Genomic DNA, 19,715 nt, shown 5'->3' on the forward strand with positions numbered 1-19,715 from the left:
CACTTACAAGCGATCGCATTTACAGCGGGACGCCGCTGTGCGTATCAGCAGCCAAACTGACCCACAGTAAAACCTCTTTAGCTGCATACGCTTGGGACTCTGACCTACTTACTTGAGAGTACCCTTGAAAGACTGGTTGTCGGAACGGATCACCTTACATGGAACTATCCCTCAGGATTTAATCAGTGAATGTCCCTATGGCTGACATATGAACTCACAACTTTTAACCATATTTATCGGGATCCATATTAATTTATATATCTTAGCACTGTATTAACCCTTTTTTCACTGTATTTTATTACAGCTACATTTTATTGCTTATTGTCGATAGTACCATATTTTATTTGCTCCACTTTTATGAATACTCTGATACTTCAATGTAATACTGACATATGATATTTTATTACGTTATTGTTATTGTTATTACCTTAATAAACACAAGATCCCTATACTTTAAGTGAGTGCCCCACTTCTACTTTTTTATCTACTTATCTCTATCAGACTGGGTGCTGTCTGTTAGTGGGTGCACCTCTGCTTGGATCCCCTTCTCATCTTGGTGCGACATTTCCCTTGAATATACTGAAGTAAATATATCTTTGCACAAAATGGCTGTATTTCAAATGACTGTATTTCAAATCCCTGAATCAAGCCCCTGTATGTAGAGGGGGTATCTCACATGGTCTGAACCACTGTAGGCCTGAAGTAAATATATCTTTGCACAAAATGGCTGTATTTCAAATGGCTGTATTTCAAATGCCTGTATGTAGAGGGGGTATCTCATAGGGCCTGAATCAGTGTAGGCCTGAAGTAAATATTTCTTTGCACAAAATGGCTGTATTTCAAATGACTGTATTTCAAATCCCTGAATCAAGCCCCTGTATGTAGAGGGGGTATCTCACACGGTCTGAACCACTGTAGGCCTGAAGTAAATATATCTTTGCACAAAATGGCTGTATTTCAAATGCCTGATTCAAACCCCTGTATGTAGAGGGGGTATCTCATAGGGCCTGAATCAGTGTAGGCCTGAAGTAAATATTTCTTTGCCCAAAATGGCTGTATTTTAAATAGCTGTATTTCAAATGCCTGATCCAATACCCTGTTTGAAGAGGAGGTATCTCACACGGTCTGAACCACTGTAGGCCTGAACTAAATATATCTTTGCACAAAATGGCTGTATTCTTAAATGGCTGTATTTCAAATCCTTGAATCAAACCCCAGTATGTAGAGGGGGTATCTCACACGGTCTGAACCACTGTAGGCCTGAAGTAAATATATCTTTGCACAAAATGACTGTATTTCAAATGGATGTATTTCAAATCCCTGAATTAAACCCCTGTACGTAGAGGGAGTATCTCACAGGGCCTGAACAACTGTAGGCCTGAAGTAAATATTTATTTGCCCAAAATGGCTGTATTTTAAATGGCTGTATTTTAAATGCTTGATTCAAACCCCTTTATGTAGAGGGAATATCTCACAGGGCCCGAACCAGTGTAGGCCTGAAGTAAATATATCTTTGTTAAAAATGGCTGCATTTCAAATGGCTGTATTTCAAATGCCTGAATCAAACCCCTGTAAGTAGAGGGAGTATCTCACGGGGCCTGAACCAGTGTAGGCCTGTAGTAAATATATAATTGCACAAAATGGCTGTATTTCAAATGGCTGTATTTCAAATGACTTATTCAAACCACTGTATGTAGAGGGGGTATCTTACACGGTCTGAACAACTGTAGGCCTGAATTAACTATATCTTTGCACAAAATGGCTGTATTTTAAATGGCTGTTTTTCAAATCCCTGAATCAAACCCCTGTATGTAGAGGGTGTATCTCACAGGGCCTGAACCACTGTAGGCCTGAAGTAAATATTTATTTGCCCAAAATGGCTGTATTTTAATTGGCTGTATTTCAAATGCCTGATTCAAACCCCTGTATGTAGAGAGGGGATCTCACACGGTCTGAACCACTGTAGGCCTGAAGTAAATATTTATTTGCCCAAAATGGCTGTATTTTAATTGGCTGTATTTCAAATGCCTGATTCAAACCCCTGTATGTAGAGAGGGGATCTCACACGGTCTGAACCACTGTAGGCCTGAAGTAAATATTTCTTTGCCCAAAATGGCTGTATTTTAAATGGCTGTATTTCAAATGCCTGATTCAAACCCCTGTGTGTAGAGTGGGTATCTCACAGGGCTTGAACAAGTGTAGGCCTGAAGTAAATATATCTTTGCACAAAATGCCTATATTTCAAATGGCTGTATTTCTAATGCCTGATTCAAACCCCTGTATGTAGTGGGGTATCTCACACGGTCTGTTACAGTGTAGGCCTGAAGTAAATATATCTTTGCACAAAATGGCTGTATTTCAAATGGCTGTATTTCAAATCGCTGATTCAAACCCCTGTATGTAGATGTAGATGTTATTCTGTAAAACTTACATAAATAAATAAAAAGTATACATATTTGGTATCGCCGCGTTTGTATCGACCAGCTCTATAAAAATATCAAATGACCTAACCCTTCAGATGAACACCGTAAAAAATAAAAAATGAAAACTGTGCTAAATAAACCTTTTTTTGTCACCTTACATCACAAAAAGTGTAATAGCAAGTGATCAAAAAGTCATATGCACCCCAAAATAGTGCCAATGAAACCGTTATCTCGTCCCGCAGTATTTGAGAAACTACCTAAGATAATCGCCCAAAAACTGAAAAAAAAACTATGGCTCTCAGAATATGTAGACACTAAAACATGATATTTTTTTGTTTCAAAAATGATATTATTGTGGAAAAACTCTCATAAATAAAAAAAGTATACATTTTAGGTATCGATGCGTCCGTATCGACCGGCTCTATAATAATATCACATGATCTAACCCCTCAGATGAACACCATTAAAACATTTTAAATAAAAACTGTGCTAAATAAACCATTTTTTGTCACCTTAAATAAAGTGTAATAGCAAGCGATCAAAAAGTCATATGCACCCCAAAATAGTGCCAATAAAACCATAATCTCATCCTCCAAAAATCATACGCTACCCAAGGTAATCGCCCAAAAACTGAAAAAATTATGGCTCTCAGACTATGGAAACACTAAAAAACGTTTTTTTTTTGCTTCAAAAATGAAATCATTGTGTAAAACTTACATGAATAAAAAAGAGTATATATATTAGGCATCGACGCATCTGTGACAACCTGGTCTATAAAAATATCACATGATCAAACCTGTAAGATTAATGTTGTAAATAAAAACTAAAAACGGTGCCAAAACAGCTATTTCTTGTTATTTTGCCTCACAAAAAGTGTAATATAGAGCAACCAAAAATCATAAGTCCCCTAAACTAGTACAAACAATACTGCCACCCTAACCTGTAGTTTCTAAAATGTGGCCACTTTTTTGGAGTTCCTACTCTAGGGGTGCATCAGAGGGGCTTCATATGGGACATGGTGTCAAAAAAAACTGTTTAGCAAAATCTGCCTTCCAAAAACCGCATGGCATTCCTTTCCTTCTGTGCCCTGCCGTGTGCCGGTACAACTGTTTACGACCACATATGGGGTGTTTCTGTAAACTACAGAATCAGGGCCATAAATATTGAGTTTAGTTTGGATGTTAACTCTTGCTTTGTAACTGGAAAAAAATTATTAAAATGGAAAATCTGGCAAAAAAGTGAAATTTTGAAATTGTATCTCTATTTTCCATTATTTTTGTGGAACACCTAAAGGGTTAACAACATTTGTAAAATCAGTTTTGAATACCTTGAGGGGTGTAGTTTCTTAGATGGGTCACTTTTATGGAGTTTCTACTCTAGGGGTGCATAAGGGGGGCTTCAAATGGGACATGGTGTAAAAAAAAAACAGTCCAGCAAAATCTGCCTTCCAAAAACCGTGTGGCATTCCTTTCCTTCTGCGCCCTGCCGTGTGCCGGTACAACTGTTTACGACCACATATGGGGTGTTTCTGTAAACTACAGAATCAGGGCCATAAATATTGAGTTTAGTTTGGATGTTAACCCTTGCTTTGTAACTGTAAAAAAATTATTAAAATGGAAAATCTGCCAAAAAAGTGCAATTTTGAAATTGTATCTCTATTTTCCATTAATTTTTGTGGAACACCTAAAGGGTTAACAACATTTGTAAAATCAGTTTTAAATACCTTGAGGGGTGTAGTTTCTTAGATGGGTCACTTTTATGGAGTTTTTACTCCAGGGGTGCATCAGGGGGGCTTCAAATGGGACATGGTGTCAAAAAAAAAAGTCCAGCAAAATCTGCTTTCCAAAAACCGTATGGCATTCCTTTCCTTCTGTGCCCTGCCGTGTGCATGTACAGTAGTTTACAACCACATATGGGGTGTTTCTGTAAACTACAGAATCAGGGCCATAAATATTGAGTTTGGTTTGGCGGTTAACCCTTGCTTTGTAACTGGAAAAAAATTATAAGAATGGAAAATCTGCCAAAAAAGTGAAATTTTGAAATTGTATCTGTATTTTCCTTTAATTCTTGAGGAACACCTAAAGGGTTAACAAAGTTTGTAAAATCAGTTAATACCTTGAGGGGGGTAATTTATAGAATGAGGTCATTTTTGGGTGGTTTCTATTATGCAAGCCTCGCAAAGTGACTTCAGACCTGAACTGGTCCCTAAAAATTGGGTTTTTGAAAATTTCGGAAAAATTTCAAGATTTGCTTCTAAACTTCTAAGCCTTGTAACATCCCCAATTTTTTTTATATCATTCCCAAAATGATTCAAACATGGAGTAGACATATGGGGAATGTAAAGTAATAACTATTTTTGGAGGTATTACTATGTATTATAGAAGTTTGCAATTTTTTACACATTTTGGGTAAATTTGGTATTTTTTTTATAAATAAAAATAATTTTTTTTAACTTCATTTTACCAGTGTCATGAAGTACAATATGTGACAAATAAACAGTCTCAGAATGGCCTGGATAAGTCAAAGCGTTTTTAAGTTATCAGCACTTAAAGTGACACTGGTTAGATTTGCAAAAAATGGCCAAGTCCGTAAGGTGAAATAGGGCCGAGTCCGTAAGGGGTTAAATGGCTGTATTTTAAATGCCTGATTCAAACCCCTGTATTTAGAGGGGGTATCTCATAGGGCCTGAACCAGTGTAGGCCTAAAGTAAATAAACCTTTGCACAAAATGGATGTATTTCAAATGGCTGTATTTCAAATCCCTGATTCAAACCCCTGTATGAAGAGGGAGTATCTCACATAGTCTGAACCACTGTAGGCCTGAATTCAATATTGGTGCAATAAATGGCGGTATTTAAAATCTCTGTATGTAACCCAAATGTATTAAAGGTGTATCTCACAATGACATCTGCATCAAAGGCACATTGATGCTTTTTTATACAAAGTTGTCAATTTACAGAGATATTTCTCTCACCCAACATGGGTATATGTAAAAATACACCCCAAAACACATTGCCCTACTTCTTCGGAGTATAGCGATACCACATGTGTGACACTTTTTTACAGCCTAGGTGCACAAAGGGGCCCAAATTCCAAAGAGTACCTTTACAATTTCACAGGGCATTTTTTACGCATTTGGATTCCAAACTACTTCTCACGCTTTGTCCCCTAAAATGCCAGGGCAGTATAAATACCCCACAAGTGATTCCATTTTGGAAAGAAGACACCCCAAAGTATTTCATGAGGGGCATGGCGAGTTCATGTAAAATTTTATTTTTTGTCACAAGTTAGTGGAATATGAGACTTTGTAAGAAAAAACAAAAAAGAAAAAATGCATCATTTTCCGCTAACTTTTGCCCCAAAAAAATTCTAGGAACTCGCCATGCCCCTTACGGAATACCTTGGGGTGTCTAATTTCCAAAATGGGGTCACTTGTGGGGTATTTATACTATCCTGACATTCTAGCACCTCAAGAAACATGACAGGTGCTCAGAAAGTCAGAGCAGCTTCAAAATGCGGAAATTCACATTTTTGTAGCAAAGTTTGTAAATGCTATAACTTTTGCGCAAACCAATAAATATACACTTATTAGATTTTTTTATCAAAGACATGTAGCACAATAAATTCTAACACAAACTTGTATAGAAATGTAATTATATTTGAACAATTTAACCAGATAAAGTTAAAAAAAATACACTTTTTTGGAGAAAATTGCGGCCTATTTGGATTAATATCGGAAAAACAAAAAATCTTAGCAGCAATCAAATACCACCACAAGAAATCTGTATTTGTGAGAAGAAAAGGAGGTAAAATTCATTTGGGTGCCAAGTTGCATGACCGAGCAATAAACCGTTAAATTTGTGAAGTTACCACGAATTGTGAGGAAATTCGGATTCATTGCGAATCTAATTTTTTTCCAGAAATTCGGATCGAATTTCACTTTTTAAACTTCTATTCCTTATCTCTAATTGTGGCATATGACAGTCATATTAAGGCCTTTCAGGGGTTAATCAGGGGTTAAAAACAAAAAAAAATACATACTCAACTCATAAATTAGCTTTCTTAGAGGCCGTCACGGCCATCTTGGTTGAATAAAATGCGCAAAATCTCATATATGTAACTAACCCAGCCCGTATAAATAAAACAGTTCTATATGATTACTGTAACGCCTTACTAACAATAACTTACATACAAAATACAGTAAAAAGATCCCTTCTAAATTTATAGTGATGGCTGGTGAAAACAAATGGAGAAAATTGATATTCCTCTATGAATAATCATTAAATATAAGGAACCTAACCCATCCTTATGTAGTGGCCCCTTGAATTGTGTTACTCAATGGGTGTTTTTATTCTAGATATACATAAACAGAAGCTTTATGGGTAGTAAATTTACATAAATGTAGTGTGCAGGAGAAGAGAAGATTCTGCCAGGTATCATTTCAAAAGGTGTCAAGCTATCAAAAAGACACATTATTATTATCAATCTTAGACCAGTGTTATTCCAGTTATCATAACGGATGTGAAAAGGCCATTATGTCCTTATCATTTGTATATTGGTATAATTAGCAGTGTGATGGCTTTAACCTGAAATAGGAAGGTCTCCAGACAATACCTAATTATCAGTCATCTGACCCTTTCTCTATCATTACTTACACTTTCTTCCAAACTTAAAAAAAAAGAACTAATTATACTTGTAGCAACTGATAGAAAATTGTTGATATATCCAAATTTCTGGTTTCAACGAGAACCGTCTGAATATAAAATGGTGAATAAATGTATATAAATTGCAAGCTTAAAAATTGTGATGAATACAGTACGGCAGAATAAGTACTTGACCGATTCATTGTCATTTTTAACCATTTTACTGCAGTCTAAGGGCTCATGTATATGGTCGCTGCCATTTTTATCAGGCCACAAATTATGGATCCACAAAACACGGATACTGGCCGAGTGGAACAGAATGTCTTGCAATCTATAGAACAGCCCTATCCTTGTCATTAAAATGCATCCAAATCAACATTTTTGTCAACATCCGATCCAATAAGCATTTTTTGTGGATCAGATGAAGGCTCATTCTCTTCATTGGGGCATCAAAAGATGTGGAAAGCACACGGTGTGCTGTCCGCATGTTTTGCAGCCCCATTGAAGTGAATGGACCAGCATCCAACCTGCAAAAAATGCGGATTGTATGCGGACAAAAAACAGGGTCGAGTGCATGAGCTCTTAGGTGGAGACCCCAATTTACAGTATTTCTCCCAGTGTATTTTTTTTATACAGTATTTAAATGTATTTAAATGTGCAATCTACCATGATTTTCAACATGATTAAAGTAGCTTAATATTAAGCCTTTTTTAGTTCGATTTTCAGTTTTTGCATTTTTGTTTTTCACTCTCTGCCTTTCTGAAGCCATAACTTTTTTTATTTTACCATTCACATGTATATAAGGGCTTGCTATTTTGCGGGACAAGTTGTACTTTCTAATGGCACAATTTAATATAGCAAACGATGTAGTGGGAAGCCGTAAAAAAATTCCAAATGGGGTGGAATTGGAAAAAAACGCTATTCCACCAGTGCTTTATGGGTCTCATTTTTACTGCATTCCCTATGCAGTAAAACTGACCTATAACCTTCATTCTACAGGTCAGTATGATTACTGTAATGCCACATTTAATACTTTAGAAAAAATATATTCTTTGCATTACCATATTCAGACCTTAATTACTTTTTTTATAGTTATATCTGTGTAGTTAAGTGATGGATAATTTTAGCAGAATGATAGTTTTTAGTCATACCATTTTGGAGTTTATATGACTTTTTGATCACTTTTTATACATTTTCTGGGAGAAAGGTGAAAAGACAAAAAATAAAACAGTGATCCTGCCATTTTTCCAGTTCACGCTGTAGGATAAATACGTATAGGTGGTTCAAATGATTTTTGTTAAATTGTTTGCTTGTTTTTATTTTTCATTTTGAGGAAAGGAGGTGATTTGAATTTTTTTTATTTTTGTTAGCATTTTTAAACACATTTTTTAAATACATTTTAACTTTCCTTAGGGGACTTGTTGCATCGACTGTCCCATAGACTGCATTGAATCATCATTACAGCCTATGGGAGCTTATAGCCTATGGGAGTTGCAGTTTGTTATATATATATTAGGGTACTTTCACGCTAGCGTCGCTGGAACTGCCTGCCAGATTCGGCAATCTGTATGCAAGCGGATACCATTTGTAGACGGATACGGATCCGTCTCACAAATGTATTGTGATATACCGGATCCGTCATTTGTCATCCGGAAAAACAAATCCGGTATTTATCTTTTTCACATTTTTAAAGGTCTACGCATGCGCAGACCACAAAACCAGATCCGTTTTTCCAGAACACATAGGGCCGGATCTGGCATTAATGCATTTCAATGTAAAATAATGCCGGATCCGGTATTTCGGCAAGTGTTCCAGAATTTTTGGACGGAGAAAATACCGGAGCATGCTGCGGTATTTTCTATGTCCAAAAAACGGTGAGAAAATACAGTGAGTGAACTGAAGACATCCTGATGCATACTAAACGGATTTCTCTCCATTCAGAATGCATTAGGATAAAACTGATCATTTTTTTCCCAGAATTGAGCCCCTAGGACGGAATTTAATACCGGAAAAGAAAAACGCTAGTGTGAAAGGACCCTTAAATATTGCCCATTTGTATTACCTTGTCCGTGCAGAGATGTTTACATTAGGACCATTTGTAGTTCCCTTTTGGTATACATTCACGTAACCAGTTAGAACTCCTCTGTTGAAATCTCCCTGGCACCAACTTGTCACAAATTCTTGCCTTTTCTAAATAATATGAGGGGGGCTTCCATGGTAAGATTTTTTAGATCTGTGCCAGACTCCAACAAATACCATTTCTTCCTGATCCTAATCACTACAGCCATGGAACTATTTTCCTTTTCCTTCTGATTTCTGTATAGCAACATATCTCCATCTTGATTCCTTACTCTTGAAAATGCTTGTCCTATAACAGATTCATTGTAACCCCTCTGCCTCAATCTATCAGATCTGTGGATTGCTGAAGAAAACAACCATATTGGCTGTTAATCCGGCACAACCGTAGAAACTGGCTTTTTGGCATTGCTCTTTTTAAATGTGTGTGTGGGGGGTTGGGGAACCTTCATAGCACAATGAATGTGTCGTTGTTGGCTTTATATACCCTTTGGTTATTATTCCCTCATCATTCAATTCAATATAGATATCAAGAAATTCAATATGACTCACTGTAAACTTCATGTTTTAATTATTCTCATTCAGATGATCTGCAAATTGCCTTAACTGTTCCTCCGTTCCTGACCATACAACCTGCACATCGTCGATAAATCGACCCCAGCATTTAATGGTCTGGCTAAATGGATTATTAATATTGTGTATATATGCTTCCTCCCACATAGTCATGAATGAATTTGCAAATGTTGGGGCCACTGACATCCCCATAGACGTTCTGATGCATTGTGTATACCACTTATTGTTCAAGCGTTAAGAGTTACTTGTTAAAACAAATTGGAGGGCTTCACTAATAAACAGTATGCATAATTTACCTTTTCCTGCCCTTTTCAAGAACCTGTATGGCTATGCCTTTATCATGGTATATCCTGGTGTACAGGCTGACACATCAATAGTTGCCAGTCTGTACTCCGGCAACCAATTGATGCTGTCCAGATTTCTCAATACAGTTCCAGTGTCCTGTACTGTATATAAGATGGTGCAGGCTGTAGTAAGGGTCTCAGGAACCCACTACTATTTCTATGTCTGATGGATTAATTAGTATCTTATGGACTTATCTTAGTTAGAAAATACCAATTCAGTTTTGATGATCTTTTTGGTAGTAGTTGTTCAGCCAATTTATTAGATAGCGTACCTCCCTTCCTAAATATTCATTGTAACCATGTTGAATGTGTTTGTGTGGTATCACTGGCCAACATTTGGTATGTCACAGTGTCAGAAAATTGACACATGGCTTCATTCACATAGGCTTTCTTCTCCATCACCACTATGCCAGCAGCTTTTATCACTATCTCACTAATAGTTTTTAATTCAAATCCTCCGCCAAAAGGGATTTACAGTAAGGTGGCATTTCCAATCACTGCTCCTCAACAGTATTGGAATCTGTGTCTGAATCTAATGTCCAGCACTCTATCTATGGTTTTGGCCATCATTTTGGTGTCTACCTGTTTATTAGTAAATATGATGTGTTATACGGCTTCCCTGCTTCTCTGCTGGTCCTTTTCGTCGGTTGGTCTCAGCAGAGGAGCAGGCTTCACAGTGAGTACACCAAAACACTACACTTTAGCCCCAGATCACCCCCTGCACCCCAATTAACCCTTTGATCACCCCTTCTTGCCCCTGTCAATCACTAGTGAAAGGAAAAAAGTGATCAGTGTAAACTGTCACTTTTTTTTTTCACTGGTATTGACCGTTAGGTTTTAGGTATAGTTTAGGCCCCTTGGTTAGGTAGTTTAACGATCAGTTAGCGCCCAGCCCACCGCACCGCAGTCACTGATTCGCTGATTAGCGTATCGCTAATCAGCATTTGTACTTTTATAGTATCTGTAAGTGATCAAAACTGATCACAGTCAGATCTATAATAGTATTAGTGTCACCTTAGTTCGCCCTCCACCCAAAACGCAGTGTTTGCCCGATCAGGCCTGATTGGTCGCCCACATGTGCGTTCACCCACGCCCGCCCAGCCGCAGTGACGAAAAATTATTTTTTTGATCACTGCACATTCACTTTACACGCGATGCGGCGATAAAAAAAAAATCTGTTTTGATATTTTTTATCAACCGCAGCGGCCTCCGGTACTTCGCTAGCCTCCCATTTGTAAGACAGGCTTGCTTTTTTTCTTGGGTAGTCTCAGGGAATACCCCTAAATTTAGTTGCCCAAATGTCAAACAGGGGGTATTCTTCTGAAGAGGCCTACAGGCTTCTGGCCCAGTCGGATGAGGAATCGTCGAGAACCTCCTGTACCCAGGTGGTTTCGTGGCCCCATCCACCAGTGTAGTTAGCCGTCTGCACGAGCAACATTTCACCAATGTCATTGTCAGTACCTCAACCCAACCGTCACCCCGAAAAATATGTTGTGTCTGTAGCAGGAGTGGAATAAGGCATGACACCCGCTATTTCTGTCCTGACTGCCCTGACCACCCTGCCCTATGCTTAGGGGAGTGTTTCCGGGAGTACCACACACAGGTACACCTAGCATAGGGATCACATCTCACCAGGACAGGCACACAGGGCTATTAGGGCCCATTCACACAGAGCTGCTACAAACCTCTCCTTTCACCTGGGACAAAGTGCATAACGCACTTCGCCACATCTTTGGGCGATTAGCACTTTTCACATTGTCCCATGGGGAAGGAGAGGTTTGTCCTATAAAGGTAAAAAAATAAAAAATCACCAGTAAGCAAAAAGGTTAATGTTCAGTGCAAAAAGTTATATGTTCATAGAATTTTTTATTTTTTGTCGGAAGTTAGTGGAATATGAGACTTTGTAAGAAAAAAAAATCATCATTTTCCGCTAACTTGTGACAAAAAATAAAAAATTCTAGGATCTCACCATGCCCAATACCTTGGGGTGTCTTCTTTCCAAAATGGGGTCACTTGTGGGGTAGTTATACTGCCCTGGCATTTTAGGGGCCCATATGTGTGAGAAGCAGTTTGCAATCAAAATGTGTAAAAAATGGCCTGTGAAATCGGAAAGGTGCTCTTTGGAATGTGTGCCCCTTTGCCCACCTAGGCTGCAAAAAAATGTCACACATGTGGTATCGCCGTACTCAGGAGAAGTTGGGGAATGTGTTTTGGGGTGTCATTTTACATATACCCATGCTGGGTGAGATAAATATCTTGGTCAAATGCCAACTTTGTATAAATAAATTGGAAAAGTTGTCTTTGCCAAGATATTTCTCTCATTCAGCATGGGTATATGTATAATGACACACCAAAACACATTCCCCAACTTCTCCTGAGTATGGAGATACCAGATGTGTGACACTTTATTGCAGCCTAGGTGGGCAAAGGGGCACACATTCCAAAGAGCACCTTTCGGATTTCACCGGTCATTTTTTACAGATTTTGATTGCAAACTACTTCTCACGCATATGGGCCCCTAAAATGCCACGGCAGTATAACTACCCCACAAGTGACCCCATTTTGGAAAGAAGACCCCCCAAGGTATTCCGTGAGGGGCATGGCGAGTTCCTAAAATGTTTTATTTTTTGTTGCAAGTTAGTGGAATATGAGACTTTGTAAGAAAAAAAGAATCATCATTTTCCGCTAACTTGTGACAAAAAATAAAAAATTCTAGGAACTCGCCATGCCCCTCATGGAATACCTTGGGGTGTCTTCTTTCCAAAATGGGGTCACTTGTGGGGTAGTTATACTGCCCTGGCAATTTAGGGGCCCATATGTGTAAGAAGTAGTTTGCAATCAAAATGTGTAAAAAATGGCCTATGAAATCCGAAAGGTGCTCTTTGGAATGTGTGCCCCTTTGCCCACCTAGGCTGCAAAAAAGTGTCACACATGTGGTATCGCTGTACTCAGGAGAAGTTGGGGAATGTGTTTTGGGGTGTCATTTTACATATACCTATGCTGGGTGAGAGAAATATCTTGGCAAAAGACAACTATTCCCATTTTTTTATACAAAGTTGGCATTTGACCAAGATATTTCTCTCACCCAGCATGGGTATATGTATAATGACAACCCAAAACACATTCCCCAACTTCTCCTGAGTACGGCGATACCAGATGTGTGACACTTTATTGCAGCCTAGGTGGGCAAAGGGGCACACATTCCAAAGAGCACCTTTCGGATTTCACCGGTTATTTTTTGCAGATTTTGATTGCAAACTACTTCTCACGCATATGGGCCCCTAAAATGCCACGGCAGTATAACTACCCCACAAGTGACCCCATTTTGGAAAGAAGACACCCCAAGGTATTCCCTGAGGGGCATGGCGAGTTCCTAGAATTTTTTATTTTTTGTCACAAGTTAGTGGAATATGAGACTTTGTAAGGAAAAAAAAATAATCATAATTTTCAGCTAACTTGTGACAAAAAATAAAAAGTTCTATGAACTCACTATGGCCATCAGCGGATACCTTATGGTGTCTACTTTCCAAAATGGGGTCATTTGTGGTGGTTTTCTACTGTCTAGACATTGTAGAACCTCAGGAAACATGACAGGTGCTCAGAAAGTCAGAGCTGCTTCAAAAAGCGGAAATTCAAATTTTTGTACCATAGTTTGTAAACGCTATAACTTTTACCCAAACCTTTTTTTTTTTTGCCCAAACCTTTTTTTTATCAAAGACATGTAGAACAATAAATTTTGCCCAAAATTTATATATGGATGTCGTTTTTTTTGCAAAATTTTACAACTGAAAGTGAAAAATTTCATTTTTTTGCAAAAAAATCGTTTAATTTTGATTACTAACAAAAAAGTAAAAATGTCAGCAGCAATGAAAAACCACCAAATGAAAGCTCTATTAGTGAGAAGAAAAGGAGGTAAAATTCATTTGGGTGGTAAGTTGCATGACCGAGCAATAAACGATGAAAGTAGTGTTGTGCAGAAGTGTAAAAAGTGGCCTGGTCATTAAGGGGGTTTCAGATAGGGGGGTTGAAGTGTTTAAACACTCTCAATCCTCTTTGAGATCAGCCACTTGCCACATATGACTTTAGGGTCCATTCACATGTCTGCAAAATGGGTCCGCATCTGTTCTGCAATTTTGCGGAACAGGTGTGGACCCATTCATTTTCAATGGAGCTGGAATGTGCTGTCCACATCCGCATTTGAGGATCCGCACTTCCTTTCCGCAAAAAAATTGAACATGTCCTATAGAAAAGGCATTTTCTATAAGAGTGTCAGCGATGTGCAGTCTGTAAAATGCGGAACGCACATTGCCGGTGTCCGTGTTTTGCGGATCCACAAAACACATACGAACGTGTGAATGTGTTGATTGTGCAAAAGATCTTAAAGGTTAAGTCAAATATTAAATATTATTTTATAATAAATATATTCACAAATACCTTTCATTACTTAGAATGGCTTGTTTTGTCTAGGGAGCAACTATTAGGAGAAATACAATTGCAGCCGTCTTATTAGAACACACAAAACCTGTCCTAATCACACAGGAGGACAAGTTACTTCACCACAATGAGCCATAGAGCTGCCTCATCCTCCTTTCTGCTTGTCACAAATTATGATCCTGATTCCTGAATACAGGTGAATCTCTGTGGGAATGGAAATGATGAGGAGACATGAGAGGAGTGTGAGGTGTGGATAATGTGCAGTAGCACTTGTTTATAGTCTCCATTACCACAGCACCACATTACCACAATATAAATGTCCAGCTAAATCAATACATGTTTTATAGAAGGATCATAGAATCTAGAAGAGTACAGCAATGTTGACCCTTTAAAACGTAACTTTTACTTACTAATACTATATAAAATAATACCACTGTGGTGGTTCACCAGTAGGGATGAGCGAACTCGAACTGTATAGTTCGGGTTCGTACCGAATTTTGGGGTGTCCGTGACACGGACCCGAACCCGGACATTTTCGTAAAAGTCCGGGTTCGGGTTCGGTGTTCGGCGCTTTCTTGGCGCTTTTGTGACGCTTTCTTGGCGCTTTTTGAAAGGCTGCAAAGCAGCCAATCAACAAACGTCATACTACTTGCCCCAAGAGGCCATCACAGCCATGCCTACTATTGGCATGGCTGTGATTGGCCAGAGCACCATGTGACCCAGCCTCTATTTAGGCTGGACTCACATAGCGCCGCCCGTCACTCTGCTCTGATTAGCGTAGGGAGAGGTTGCGGCTGCGACAGTAGGGCGAGATTAGGCAGATTAACTCCTCCAAAGGACTTGATTATTGATCGATCTGCAGCTGTGGGTCATTGAGCTGCTGATACTCAATTGCTCACTGTTTTTAGGCTGCCCAGACCGTTTGTCAGTCACTTTTTTCTGGGGTGATCGGCGGCCATTTCGTGTATTGTGGTGCGCCAGCACAAGCTGCGACCAAGTGCATTTAACCCTCAATGGTGTGGTTGTTTTTTGGCTAAAGCCTACATCAGGGTGAAGCTGTCCCACCAAGTGCATTTAACCAGCAATAGTCTGTTTATTTTTTGGCCATATACTGCATCAGGGGCAAGCTGCGCCCGTCACCAAGTGCATTTAACCCTCAGTAGTGTGGTTGGTCAAGCTGTCACACCAAGTGCATTTAACCAGCAATAGTCTGTTCATTTTGTGGCCATATACTACATCAGGGGCAAGCTGCGCCCGTCACCAAGTGCATTTAACCCTCAGTAGTGTGGTTGGTCAAGCTGTCACACCAAGTGCATTTAACCAGCAATAGTCTGTTCATTTTTTGGCCATATACTACATCAGGGGCAAGCTGCGCCCGTCACCAAGTGCATTTAACCCTCAGTAGTGTGGTTGGTCAAGCTGTCACACCAAGTGCATTTAACCAGCAATAGTCTGTTCATTTTGTGGCCATATACTACATCAGGGGCAAGCTGCGCCTGTCACCAAGTGCATTTAACCCTCAGTAGTGTGGTTGGTCAAGCTGTCACACCAAGTGCATTTAACCAGCAATAGTCTGTTCATTTTATGGCCATATACTACATCAGGAGCAAGCTGCGCCTGTCACCAAGTGCATTTAACCCTCAGTAGTGTGGTTGGTCAAGCTGTCACACCAAGTGCATTTAACCAGCAATAGTGTGGTTATTTTTTGGCCATATCCCAGTCTAATTCTGTCAGTAAATCAATACCGGTCACCCAGCGCCTAAATACTAGGCCTCAAATTTATATCCCGCTAAATCTGTCGTTACCGCTGTACTGTTGTGGCTGGGCAAGTTATTTAGTGTCCGTCAAAGCACATTTTTTGTTCTGGGTTGAAATACAATTCCCAATTTAGCAATTTCATAATTTAGTGGTTTCTGCTATATCAGAGCTATTTGAAATCTATCCCTAAAAGGGTATATAATATTCAAGGTGCACATAGGGTCATTCAGAATAACTTCACACACACGCTACTGTGCATTTCCAATTTTAATTCTGTCAGTAAATCCATACCGGTCACCCAGCGCCTAAATACTAGGCATTAAATTTATATCCCGCTAAATCTGTCATTACCGCTGTACTGTTGTGGCTGGGCAAGTTATTTAGTGTCCGTCAAAGCACATTTTTTGTTCTGGGTTGAAATACAATTCACAATTTAGCAATTTCATAATTTAGTGGTTTCTGCTATATCAGAGCTATTTGAAATCTATCCCTAAAAGGGTATATAATATTCAAGGTGCACATAGGGTCATTCAGAATAACTTCACACACACGCTACTGTGCATTTCTAAGTCTAATTCTGTGAGTAAATCCATACCGGTCACCCAGCGCCTAAATACTAGGCCTCAAATTTATATCCCGCTAAATCTGTCGTTACCGCTGTACTGTTGTGGCTGGGCAAGTTATTTAGTGTCCGTCAAAGCAAATTTTTTGTTCTGGGTTGAAATACAATTCACAATTTAGCAATTTCATAATTTAGTGGTTTCTGCTGTATCAGAGCTATTTGAAATCTATCCCTAAAAGGGTATATAATATTCAAGGTGCACATAGGGTCATTCAGAATAACTTCACACACACGCTACTGTGCATTTCCAATTTTAATTCTGCCAGTAAATCCATACCGGTCACCCAGCGCCTAAATACTAGGCCTCAAATTTATATCCCGCTAAATCTGTTGTTACCGCTGTACTGTTCTGGCTGGGCAAGTTATTTAGTGTCCGTCAAAGCACATTTTTTGTTCTGGGTTGAAATACAATTCCCAATTTAGCAATTTCATAATTTAGTGGTTTCTGCTATATCAGAGCTATTTGAAATCTATCCCTAAAAGGGTATATAATATTCAAGGTGCACATAGGGTCATTCAGAATAACTTCACACACACGCTACTGTGCATTTCCAAGTCTAATTCTGTCAGTAAATCCATACCGGTCACCCAGCGCCTAAATACTAGGCCTCAAATTTATATTCAGCTGAATTTGAATACAATACATTGGGCCAAATAATATTTTTGTTGTTGTGGTGAACACTAACAATGAGGAAAACATCTAGTAAGGGACGCGGACGTGGACATGGTCGTGGTGGTGTTAGTGGACCCTCTGGTGCTGGGAGAGGACGTGGCCGTTCTGCCACATCCACACGTCCTAGTGTACCAACTACCTCAGGTCCCAGTAGCCGCCAGAATTTACAGCGATATATGGTGGGGCCCAATGCCGTTCTAAGGATGGTAAGGCCTGAGCAGGTACAGGCATTAGTCAATTGGGTGGCCGACAGTGGATCCAGCACGTTCACATTATCTCCCACCCAGTCTTCTGCAGAAAGCGCACAGATGGCGCCTGAAAACCAACCCCATCAGTCTGTCACATCACCCCCATGCATACCAGGGAAACTGTCTCAGCCTCAAGTTATGCAGCAGTCTCTTATGCTGTTTGAAGACTCCGCTGGCAGGGTTTCCCAAGGGCATCCACCTAGCCCTTCCCCAGTGGTGAAAGACATAGTATGCACTGACGCACAACCACTTATGTTTCCTGATGATGAGGACATGGGAATACCACCTCAGCATGTCTCTGATGATGACGAAACACAGGTGCCAACTGCTGCGTCTTTCTGCAGTGTGCAGACTGAACAGGAGGTCAGGGATCAAGACTGGGTGGAAGACGATGCAGGGGACGATGAGGTCCTAGACCCCACATGGAATGAAGGTCGTGCCACTGACTTTCACAGTTCGGAGGAAGAGGCAGTGGTGAGACCGAGCCAACAGCGTAGCAAAAGAGGGAGCAGTGGGCAAAAGCAGAACACCCGCCGTCAAGAGACTCCGCCTGCTACTGACCGCCGCCATCTGGGACCGAGCACACCAAAGGCAGCTTCAAGGAGTTCCCTGGCATGGCACTTCTTCAAACAATGTGCTGACGACAAGACCCGAGTGGTTTGCACGCTGTGCCATCAGAGCCTGAAGCGAGGCATTAACGTTCTGAACCTTAGCACAACCTGCATGACCAGGCACCTGCATGCAAAGCATGAACTGCAGTGGAGTAAACACCTTAAAACCAAGGAAGTCACTCAGGCTCCCCCTGCTACCTCTTCTGCTGCTGCCGCCTCGGCCACTTCTGCTGCTGCCGCCTCGGCCTCTTCCTCCGCCTCTGGAGGAACGTTGGTACCTGCCGCCCAGCAAACAGGGGATGTACCACCAACACCACCACCACCTCCGTCACCAAGCATCTCAACCATGTCACACGGCAGCGTTCAGCTCTCCATCTCACAAACATTTGAGAGAAAGCGTAAATTCCCACCTTGCCACCCTTGATCCCTGGCCCTGAAAGCCAGCATTTCTAAACTACTGGCCTATGAAATGCTGTCATTTAGGCTGGTGGACACAGACAGCTTCAAACAGCTCATGTCGCTTGCTGTCCCACAGTATGTTGTTCCCAGCCGGCACTACTTCTCCAAGAGAGCCGTGCCTTCCCTGCACAACCAAGTATCCGATAAAATCAATTGTTCACTGCGCAACGCCATCTGTGGCAAGGTCCACCTAACCACAGATACGTGGACCAGTAAGCACGGCCAGGGACGCTATATCTCCCTAACTGCACACTGGGTAAATGTAGTGGCAGCTGGGCCCCAGGCGGAGAGCTGTTTGGCGCACGTCCTTCCGCCGCCAAGGATCACAGGGCAACATTCTTTGCCTCCTGTTGCCACCTCCTACTACTCGACTTCCTCCTCCTCTTCTTCCACCTGCTCATCTAGTCAGCCACACACCTTCACCACCAACTTCAGCACAGCCCGGGGTAAACGTCAGCAGGCCATTCTGAAACTCATATGTTTGGGGGACAGGCCCCACACCGCACAGGAGTTGTGGCGGGGTATAGAACAACAGACCGACGAGTGGTTGCTGCCGGTGAGCCTCAAGCCCGGCCTGGTGGTGTGTGATAATGGGCGAAATCTCGTTGCAGCTCTGGGACTAGCCAGTTTGACGCACATCCCTTGCTTGGCGCATGTGCTGAATTTGGTGGTGCAGAAGTTCATTCACAACTACCCCGACATGTCAGAGCTGCTGCATAAAGTGCGGGCCGTCTGTTCGCGCTTTCGGCGTTCACATCCTGCTGCTGCTCGCCTGTCTGCGCTACAGCGTAACTTCGGCCTTCCCGCTCACCGCCTCATATGCGACGTGCCCACCAGGTGGAACTCCACCTT

The sequence above is a fragment of the Bufo gargarizans genome, chromosome 1, assembly GCF_014858855.1.
Source record: "Bufo gargarizans isolate SCDJY-AF-19 chromosome 1, ASM1485885v1, whole genome shotgun sequence".
NCBI classification, from domain to species: domain Eukaryota; kingdom Metazoa; phylum Chordata; class Amphibia; order Anura; family Bufonidae; genus Bufo; species Bufo gargarizans.